Genomic DNA, 11,219 nt, shown 5'->3' with positions numbered 1-11,219 from the left:
TATGAAACCCAGCATCTGGTGATGTCTATGCGTTCCAGACTTCAGGCTGTAATTCACTGCAAAGGATTTGCAACCAAGTATTAAAAAGTGAAAGTTTGATTTATGATTGTTCGTTTGTCCCATTACTTTTGGTCCCTTGAAAAGTGGGAGGCACATATAGAAACTGTTGTAATTCCTACACCGTTCACCTGATTTGGATGTAAATACCCTCAAATTAAAGCTGAAAGTCTGCAGTTAAAGGACATCTTGTTCGTTTTATGTCAAATCCATTGTGGTGGTGTATAGAGCCAAAAAGAAGAGAATTGTGTCGATGTCCCAATATTTATGGACCTGACTGTATGTGATTTTGCATAGGGACCCTGAGATAAAGCAAGAACCTTCTGTCATATCTGTGCCAAGGGAAGGGTCTTGTCCCAACAACAAGCTCCTTTCATACTTTTCCAAATGGACAGACCTGAAACGAGCAGTGGTATGGCTTTTCAAGTTGAAAGACACATTTAAATAGAGGTGTGATGAAAGGAAAAAGACAAATAATACACATTCTGACAATAACGCCATATTAGATGTCAAACCCAAAGTCAAACCCAGACCGAAAAGAAAGAGTTGACTCACAAACTTTCATTGTAGGATCTTGATAAAGCTGAGAAAACAATAGTCAGTTTTGTGCAAAAGCAGCATTTTCCTTAGGAAATCTCAAATCTCTTGATCCTGTGATGTTGATGGCCTCCAAAGAGTAGGTGGACGGTTGAGCAAATCAGTGTTACCTGAAGAGGCAAAACATCCTGCCATCCTGCCAAAGAGTAGTAACATCTCAGAGCTCATTCTCCGCTGTATGCTTGAAAAGGATAGTTTTGGATTCCTCATGCCAATTAATTGGCTAGAAGGGTCATCCGAGAATACATGACATGCCGCCGACTACATCAAAAACCTGGAGAACAGAAGATGTCTGACCTCCCATCTGACACACTTTTAATGGACCTCCCTCCCTTCACTCTGGTCAGAATGGATTACTTTGGACCTATTGCGGTAAGAAGAGGAAGGAATACAATTCATTCAACAGCTGCAGAGGGAAGGTTGACCTATTTCATCTCATGATTCCTGATAGCAACATTGACCGGTGAGGAACTTGGGTTTGCTGGATCCAGAGAAAATAAAATATAACCCTGAAAGCTGATAAAGACAATGGAAAATGTCTTGAAGTAATGTCAAGTGCGGGACAGCAAACAAGACTGCCATCTTCTGCCTGTTTGCATTATACTAGTGTCACATGCCATGACACACCCCTGAGAGGATAGATGAGCTGGACACAGGGATATATATCAAAAGTCCAGATTGCACACAGGAGCAGGGAAGGGAGAGGGAGCAAACTAAAAATAAACAAAAAATCTTCTCCCTCCTCCCTCACAGGGTTTGGGATAAAAAAAAAACTAAAATAATAAAGGCCAAATAAACCAAACCAAACTGTGGATTTTCAGCTCCATAGTTTTTCCAGTCTTTAACACACACAGCTCTGCCTCCCGTACAGCTGTTCCCTGGTCTCAGACACCTACTGTGGAAAGAGCACACATTTTAAAAAGCCTTGATTAATTCACAACATAGTCCAGGTGTGTGCTGACCATTAGGCATGGTCCTCAGATTTCCCTGCTTCCCGCAAACCACGCCCTTGCACAAATATATATATATATATTTACAATTATATTTCAATATTTTAGTCTGATGCCTTTTTATTAGAACACTGTGTGATGTGTCAGTGCATGCTCACTTGTGTAGTGTAGGAAATCATACCTGGGCCTGTAAGATGGCTGGCAGAGAAAGTGACTTGTAGAAGATAAAATACAGATCTTGTTGCATACATTGGTCACACTATACAATATGATTACATGAATAGGCATTAACTTAGGTAGTTGAATGAATTTAGAGTTGTTCCGATACCGGTACCAGTATCAGAAAAAGACCTCCGATACAGCCCAAACTGCTGGATTGGGTATCGGCGAGTACGCAAGTCTATGTACTGATCGGATACCACGTAATTTAATATGTGACGATAGCTCATTTACGCTACTCAAACAACAACACAAGAATGTAAATGCTGAAATGGTAACCTCAGTTTAAAATAAATGCGCGTTCACCGTATTATTGCGGTTTATATTCTAAACCATCAACAAGCTACAGTAGTTCTAGCAAGCAATGCCCATTTCAGGGGGTTTAAAATTCAGCCAAACACAGAAGATCTGTGTTTATTTGTTGACACGCAAATTCAAACTGCCGGCAAACTGAACACAGCTTTCCACTATGCAGTATCTACATGAAAATAAACAATACATCTTTGAAAAAAATGCTGCACACAATATTGCAATATGCTGTAATACCCTTCCATTCTCAACTAGCAATCGACAAGCTACAGTAGTCGCCTACTAGCAAGCAATCTGCTGCCATTTCAGAGTGTTGTGAATGCAAACACCGCAGGGAATTGAATGCTACAGTAGTTATCAAAGAATTCCAGTGTGTTTTAAATCTGTAGCTGTTGGTTTACTTACGTTTTTTCATCCGTATTTATCGTTCACACGCAAATTCAAACTACTGGCAAACTATGCAGTATCTACATAAAAATAAAGGAATACATTATCATAAGGCTATTTATCTATCGGATATTAAAAGCAAAAATTCCCTGCTTTCAGTGAAAAATAGATCTTACCACCAATATTTTCCAGAGTCATACAAAATGCATTGGCAAAGTTTTACCGTTACATAAAAAACTAATTGTCCAGAGACCTGTATTGGCATAAAAGTAAAATCATTAGACCAGTCACCTATGGTAAAATAGACTCGGTGGTATCATATGATATCAGGCAGATATTGACTGACCACAAAATTTTGTGTGCACAACTCTTATTCTTAACAGCAGCATATTTACAGATTACATGCAAATCAAGTCTGCCAGGCAGAAGCCATAGGGAAGAGGGATGCAACATGAAGAATTATCATTTTAACCATCCATCCATCCATCCATCCATTATCTGAACCCGCTTATCCTGAACAGGGTCGCAGGGGGGCTGGAGCCTATCCCAGAATACATTGGACGAAAGGCAGGAATACACCCTGGACAGGTCGCCAGTCCATCGCAGGGCACACACACCATTCACTCACACACTCATACCTACGGGCAATTTAGACTCTCCAATCAGCCTAACATGCATGTCTTTGGACTGTGGACTGTGGGAGGAAACCGGAGTACCCGGAGGAAACCCACGCAGACACGGGGAGAACATGCAAACTCCACACAGAGAGGCCCCGGCCGACGGGGATTCGAACCCAGGACCTCCTTGCTGTGAGGCGGCAGTGCTACCCACTGCACCATTTGTTTGTTTTATAGCTTGTATGCTTGTTCCCTTTAGTTCTAGCCTCTGTGTCCCTGCCGACTATCCCTACCTATTATCTAGCTAAACCACAGCCAAGGGAATGGGCTTGGTGGAATCAGCGGGGAAATAAGACCGTGTTGAGCTTGACTCAAGTCTGGCTAGAGACATGAGTGAAGAGACATGAGAGGTGTAGAATAAATGGGAAGCCTTGGTCGCCGGTGAAATACCACTTGTTTTTTTCACTTACCCGGCGAGGAGGCAAGCCCTGAACAGGCTCTCACTTTTGCCGTCAAGCGCCTCGCTCCGGGAATAGTGGCAGGTGGGGAGTTTGACTGGGGCAGTACACTTATCTAACGGTAATGCAGGTGTCCTAAGGCTAGTTCAAGGAAGACAGAAACCTTGCGTGGCGCAGAATAAACCTTGCATGGAGCAGAAGGGCAAAAGCTCTCCTGATCTTGATTGATGAATACAGACCGTGAAAGTGGGGCCTCACGATCCTTTTGTCTTTTTGGGTTTTAAGCAGGAGGTGTCAGAAAGGTTACCACAGGGATAACTGGCTTGTGACGGCCAAGCATTCATCCTTCGATGTTGGCACTTCCTATCATTGTGAAGCAGAATTCACCAAGCATTGGATTGTTCACCCACCAATATGGAATGTGTGCTGGGTTTAGACCATCATGAGACAGGTTACCCTACTGATGATGTTACAATAGTAATCGTGCTCAGTAGTGGAATCACAGGTTCAGATATTTGGGGTATGTGCTTGGCTGCGGAGCCAATGGTGCGAAGCTGCCATCTGTGGGATTATGACTGAATGCGCCAAGTCAGAATCCCCATAAACTTGGAGGAAGGAAAAGAGGTGAACAAGTAGATGCTGCTTTGCTCTGTTACTCATAGTATAGGCATTCTCTGGGATAGTGCAGGAAAAAACAGGACGGCCAGTTATGAGAAGATGCTAATAGTCAGTAAAACCCTACCAAGAGAAAAGAGAGGCATAGAGTGGAGAGATTTTTGTTTTGATGCGGATTCCCTAAACATCTTAGAATCATGTTGTTAAAACCATTTAGGTACTTAGAAATTGCACCTGGATCTCTCATTGTGGCAGGTGTGTGCTGACTGCGGCAGAAACACAGTTTGTTAGACGTGAAGGGAAGTAAAGCAGGAGACTGCTACTGCTCAAATACCAACAATAATGGATCGCTGTTCCCCTGCCCCAGAGAATATCGGAAATGCAGTTGGCGCATTAGGGAGTGCTGTAAGCTCTACAATGGCTTGGCTGCATGACGTCTTCGGACCTTGGGGGTCTGCAATAGCGCAGGCTATGATCCCGGTACTCATAATAATAGGTTTGTCTTATGTTTATGCACAGTAATTCTGCTGTGTGCCAAAGCTATGATGACTAAGTATCTGGGAACAGTGCTGGGGGAAGCGAGAATGATGGCACAGAGTGGAGAACGAGTATGAGATGGTGGTACTCATTGGCAGGGGGCCCTGAGGAGAAAGAAAATATCCATCATGCAATGTCATTGTGGACCATCCAGTTAAAATCAAAAGAACGATAATGGCAAATGAGCAGCACCTAGGCGCTATGAAGGAGTGTGATGCAGTCCACCAAATGGCTGATAGGTCTTACATGAACGAATACGGAGTTAAATGCAATGAGAAGGGAGGGCCACTGAACTGTCCATATGGAAATCCTAACTGTGAACGGGGAGTGAGGCCAGGAGTGGGATGGGCCTGTGTGAAAGTATGGAAGCATACCGGAAGAGTTCTGGGTGAGGTATTTCCTGTGGGACACTGATGACGAGCACAAGGTGTATGAGGTATAGGAGGTGGGTTGGACACATATGCTGACTGAAGTACAGAAAGATGAGGACTCACAAAGGGAGACATAAGACAGCCCTAGCTGACTAAAGGCCCATTAGGATGATGCATTATTCATACACATAAATAAATTAAAAGAAGTGCCGAGTAGAGAGGAGGTGCTCGAGTGATGTGCTAGTAACCCCTCCTCACAAGTGTAATCAGGATTATGGATGGGCATTTCCTTTTAACGGGACAATAGGCAATAAAGTTACCAGGGCTGGCGCAGTACAACCGCAACTTTATCATCCACACATCTCTGTCTCTCTCATTTAGATAAATGGGGAACAATTGACTTGCATGAATTTGGTGCAGAAGGAGTAACTAGAGGTCGGTAACTGGAACGTGGAGTGAGTGGCTTGAAGTGGGTCGGTCTACATGGTGCCTGCCTTTCAGCCCATGTCTCCCGCAAACAAGAATCCACCCAGATAACTAAGTCGATAATACCGTCTAGCGTCTGAGGAAGTTCACAGGTAGTGAGTTTGTCCTTTTATCTGTTCAGAAAGTCCCTTTAGAAACATGTCATCACAATAAGGAGCCCCAGAGTCCCAAAAAACTGATCCCCACTCACGTGCCTTCCCAGCCAGCAATGTTATAGCATAAGGAACATTTTCTAGGAAACAAAGAAGGCTGCAGCCAGCCCACCACTGCGAGAGGAAGGACCGACATGGAACCCGGCTCGCCAGCATAATGCTTCGGAAGAGGAAGACATGGTTTGGAGTAGCTTCGGGTGAGAAATGTCACACGCCGTGTAGACTAGAGCAGCCTTTCTCAAACTTTTTTGTGCTGGGGCCCAGTCATATTTGACTTTGGCGTTTCAAGGCCCAGTAGATGACCCCTGTGAGAAAAGGCAGTCTCGCACAGATACATGGAGTGGAAAGGCAACAATACCTTCACTGCCACTTTGCTGAGCTGCGGGTATTCAGCAGCACATGACAGCCAGATAGTTCCAAAAGTTTATCCTGTATCACAGGGGGCAGATCACTATTTTCGGGATTGGCGAATGGACCTCGGACCCATTGTTTCTCTGAGAGATGTGATTTTGAAGGAAAGTACTTCTCGAAATGATGCAGAGTTTCGGTAAGGTGTTGAACAATGATAGCTGTCACCGGCCCCAGACAGACACCTTCAACATCAGCTAGGGATGATAGACAGTCGAACATGTCGTAAACACCCTGGTTGACCCTGTCGCTCCAGACTGACAGTTTTTTTTTTAAAGGCCATGATTTTATCATTGGCCTGGAAGGCATTGCATAATTTCCCTTGGATAGACAAGTTGAGGGCATTTAAATGCTGCAAAATGTCAGAGAGGTAAGCTTACTTAACTACCCAGGACTCATTACGCAAATGCTCAGCCAGACTAGATTTTTTACTATCCAAGAATGCCCCAATCTCATGCCTCAACTCGAACACTCGGCTTACCACCTTACCCCGAGACAGCCAGCGGACCTCGGCATGCAGGAGGAGATGCGTGTGTTTGGCACCCATCTCTTCACATAGAGATGTGAACATCCTGGAGTTAGATGCATGGGCTCTAATGTAGTTCAAGCATCGGACCACTTGATCCAAGACCTCATGCAGCTCTGGGGATAGACGCTTTGAGGCAAGCACCTCTCGGTGTATTATGCAGTGCGTTGCCTGGACCGAAGGTGCTACTGCTTTCACCCAAGTAACAACGCCGTTGTGCCTCCCTGTCATAGCTGCAGCCCCGTCAGTGCATACCCCGACACAACGATCCCACAGCAACCTATAGCCTCTGATATACTCATCCAGCACACGGAAGATTTCCCCAGCAGTTGTATTTAATGGTAACTCTTTACAACCCAGAAAATCTTCATGGAAGCGCCCCCCATGAGCATATCTGATGTACACCAGAAGCACAGCCAGATTGGAGATGTCGGTGCTCTCGTCTAGCTGCAGAGCGAACCAGTCTGACAATCTAACCCTCTCGACAATCTGGGCTTCAAGGTCCTCTGCCATGTCACCAATTCTCCGCGAGACAGTGTCATTTGAGAGGGGGATCTCTTTGACTTTGGCTGCAGCAGCTGGACCTAAGACCTCAGCACAAGCACTGACTAAGGATGGCATAACTAGCTTCTCCCCCATCGTAAACGGTGCCTGACATTTTGAGATGTGTGAAAGTAAGTAAGACGCTTTTGTTAACTTTTCATTTGCAGTGAAATTTGGGAACATCAGGTGTAGCATTAGTAGGTGTATCAGGTTGCCTTTTAAAGAAACCCTTGATGCTAGCTTGCTTTGAGCAGGGCATATTGAGCTCGTAGACGTAGTATGCATGTGTATGCCTGCGATTGAACGTTCAGAGTGACAGTGACAGAGATAGAACAGAGCACGTAACCTCTCGCGGGTGGGAAAGCTTCACGTTAGAGAATGTTGGACGGGTGACGTAGGGACGGGGGCGTGCCGAGCAGAGTCGCGATCATAGACAGTAAAAGAAATTGAATTTTGAGTGGAGGAAGGGCAGGATTCAGGGGACCGGCAGTGACCTCTCCACGGACCGGCACCGGTCCGCAGCCCAAAAATTGAGAAACGATGGACTACAGCAGGGGTGTTAAACTGAATCCCCAGGGGGCCACAGTGTCTGCGGGTTTTTGTGGTTTCCTTTCAATCAGCTGCCAATTAAGGCCAATGAAAGCCAATTAAGAACTGAGAACAAGGCGTGTGGATACTTTAACCAATCAATGACTTGAATGAACCCAGAACACCCCAAAAACCAGCAGACACTACGGCCCTCCAGGACTGGAGTTTGACACCTGTGGACTAGAGGGACTGATGGATGGATCTGGTGTTGTCCCAACCTTTGACCCACGAGTCGGATAGCTGCTTGGGTGATTCCCAATTCCAATTCTGGCCAGATTGTGCTGTAAGGTGACAGGACAGCATAACCAACAGCAACCCGGATAGAGGCAGAATAAGTGTCTTTATTCATCAAAAGGCAGGTCAGGCAGGCGATGGCCAAACACAGGCCGACTGATTCAGATTATGCAGGTAATCAAAATCGTAGTCGAGGTCACAAGCAAAAGTGGGCAGAATGGGAAACGGTACAGACCATGATCAAGTATAACAAGGGTAATCTGAATCGAGGTCAAGGTCACAGGTGAAAGTCCTGAAAGTCCGGTAGCAAGTGATCAATAATAGAAAAGAAGGATGAGTTAGCTGACCCTCTCTTCAAAAGTCGTATTAAACTTTTTTAGTTTACCTATATGTTACATTGTAAATGTGTGGTGCAGAGTGGACCTGGTCTGAACTGCAATGTATTCGGAACTAGCGTTATAGAAACATGGATGTTGTTAACATTAGCTCATCAGTACAAACATTAACTTAATATTAAAATAAACAAATGTTTGTTATACAACTTAGCTGATGTTAGCTTTCCCTGTTGGTTCATCTCTGACCAGCTCGAGATACCAGCTACCCAGCTGTTTCAAAACCTAGTTTAAACTGTTTTTTTCAGCAGGGGATAATATTTGCTTTCAAAGATGGACAGGGGTGTAACATTACAAGTGACCAGGAAATAATAATTGTTTTTGTTTTTTGCTGTGGGTTTAACTTGTGGGGGAAAAAGTGAGTTTTCAGATCACTTAATTGTCTTCACCCACCCCACCCCTGCCAGAGGGAGTGCTTATATGTGTTTGGCCCGCTATTCAGCTGAATCACTGTAGATTTCAATGTTTGTGATAAGGTGAAACTTAAGTTGATGTGTGTCTTTTGTTCAAGAAAAAAAAAATCCTGACTTCTTGTAAGATAGAGAAAAAAGATAGGGATTCATTCATTCACATTGCACATACAAGTTAACAAGCAACATGGAGGTTAGCCAAGGGATTTGGCAAAAATCCAGCAGTATACACTTTTCTTACTTATATTAATTAAATTTGGCCTTACTCCATTTCATGGATGTGAACTACAAATGTAGCATTGAATAATCTTGGATAACTGCACGGGCAAGTGTTTAACCTCACAGGAACGCAATGCAAATATTTATTTGTTCATGATTATGCACTGTTGCCTATGTTGCATTTATGTATGAAATGAGAAGACAAATAAAGTGTATTGTATTAATCACTGGAGGTAAACAATTCCCTCAAAACTAAATTGGCCAAATCATAAAGATAACATGAAAAGGTCTTGTCATTCTGAAAAAAAAAGTTTCCTTCTAAATACTCTTCTCATAAAGATGGCTTGTTTGTTATCAATAAGCTCGCTTACAACTAATTTCTGCTGTCTGAGTGTGATTTCACCTGGTGGTTTATATAGGCTACATACAGTCACCGAGCACTTTATTAGGAACATTTTTACTTTATTACACCTACTTATTCATGCGATTATCTAATAAGCCAAGTGTGTGGCAGCAGTGCAATGCATACAATCATGTAGATACAGGTCAGGAGCTTCAGTTAATGTTCACATCAATCATCCGAATGGGGGAAAATGTGATCTTACTGACTTTGACCATGGAATGATTGTTAGTGACAGAGCTAAGTTTAAGCTGATTAAGCTGAGACCCAGAAACAGCTGATTTTTACGCACACTATTCTCTAGAGTTTGCAAAACACTGTTGACCCAGAAGCAAGCCTGTTTGGATGTCCACAGAAATTGCACCCCTTACAAAGAAATCCGTGTTTATAAATGTTTATCTGAGTTGTGTATAAATAGAAACAAAACATAATCATGGTTCAAATCTCTGTTTCCCTCTGGCAAGTATTTTGGTACTGTATTTACTTCTGGAAACAGACTTTTCAGCTCTTTCATGATAATGCAAGCTCATAATGAAAAAGGGCACTGCTGCCCCCCTACTGTCGGAACCTGCAAATATGTCAGACCACTGTGGATTAGACTGACATATCTAACATATGCCAACTGTTGGTGGTTGTGCTAACAACAAGTAATTACTGTGGAAAAAACTAAAACATCTCCAGAGGCAGAAGTGGCAAATGAAATAAAACCTCACAAAATTACAATGTATTTCTTTACAGTATTTTACAAAGTCTTTACCACAGCATGGTTTACAGCATGCCCTAAACCTCCCCCCCAAAACAGGAGCATGGGAAATTCAAGAAACCAAACCACCCTTCAAAAGCCTGTCCATAAAAAAGTGATCACACCTGTTAATGGGTGACAGTAAGGAATGTTTATCACCCCACAATACACTGCTGCTGCACTGTCTAGCTCTGTCTAGACTATAACTGATTATAGGCTTGACTGTAAAGGTGTGCTTTTTATCTCGACTTAAATATTGAGACTGGGTCCAATTCCCTTACAAGTTTTTGAATGGTTATTCCGTTGTAAATGAGCTCTATAGGAAAAAGATCTACCACCCATAGGTTTCTTTGAAATTTGTGTGGCTATTAGTTATAATTGACATGTGGTTTTCATCTCAGAATTTCATATCCATTAACTTAAGCTGCCATTTATGGTGACAGTTCCTACATGTCTATATATGAATGTGATCTCCAGATATAGCCAATTGAATTGGCTGTCAAATAAGACAGATCACAGATTTATGTTAAGACAAAACATAAAATAACATGTTGAAATAACATGTTTTCCCAAAATGCTAAAAAAAATATGCCCTAATACTCTAGCCAATTTAAAGGTAAAAACGTCTGCTTTCAAATGTGAGTCCTATCACAAAAGGCATTCCGAGAATAGCACATTGACAGAATGCAGACTGCAACCTTAATGTTTAACAGAAATTTTGTTTTACTTGTAGTCTATTGCTCTTCCCCAGTAAGGAATAATGAATACTTTTGTAAAATCATTTTCACAATTAACACATGTGGCCAAAATATACCCAAAATCAAAGTTAGGATGAAAGACCGTTAAAAAGAACCATGTTGTTATTCTGTGATTTTGAATATATGAATTGGAGATGGCCACGCGGAATGAAGCGATAACCAATAATACTATATAAAGCAACAATAGCCTACACCTTGTCTCTGACTCTAAAAAGGTGGAGTTCTGGGGGAGGTACAGTAGCCT

The sequence above is a fragment of the Conger conger genome, chromosome 2 (assembly GCF_963514075.1).
Source record: "Conger conger chromosome 2, fConCon1.1, whole genome shotgun sequence".
NCBI classification, from domain to species: Eukaryota; Metazoa; Chordata; class Actinopteri; order Anguilliformes; family Congridae; genus Conger; species Conger conger.
The sequence above is the reverse complement of the archived record's forward strand: the minus strand, read 5'-3'. Positions refer to the sequence as shown.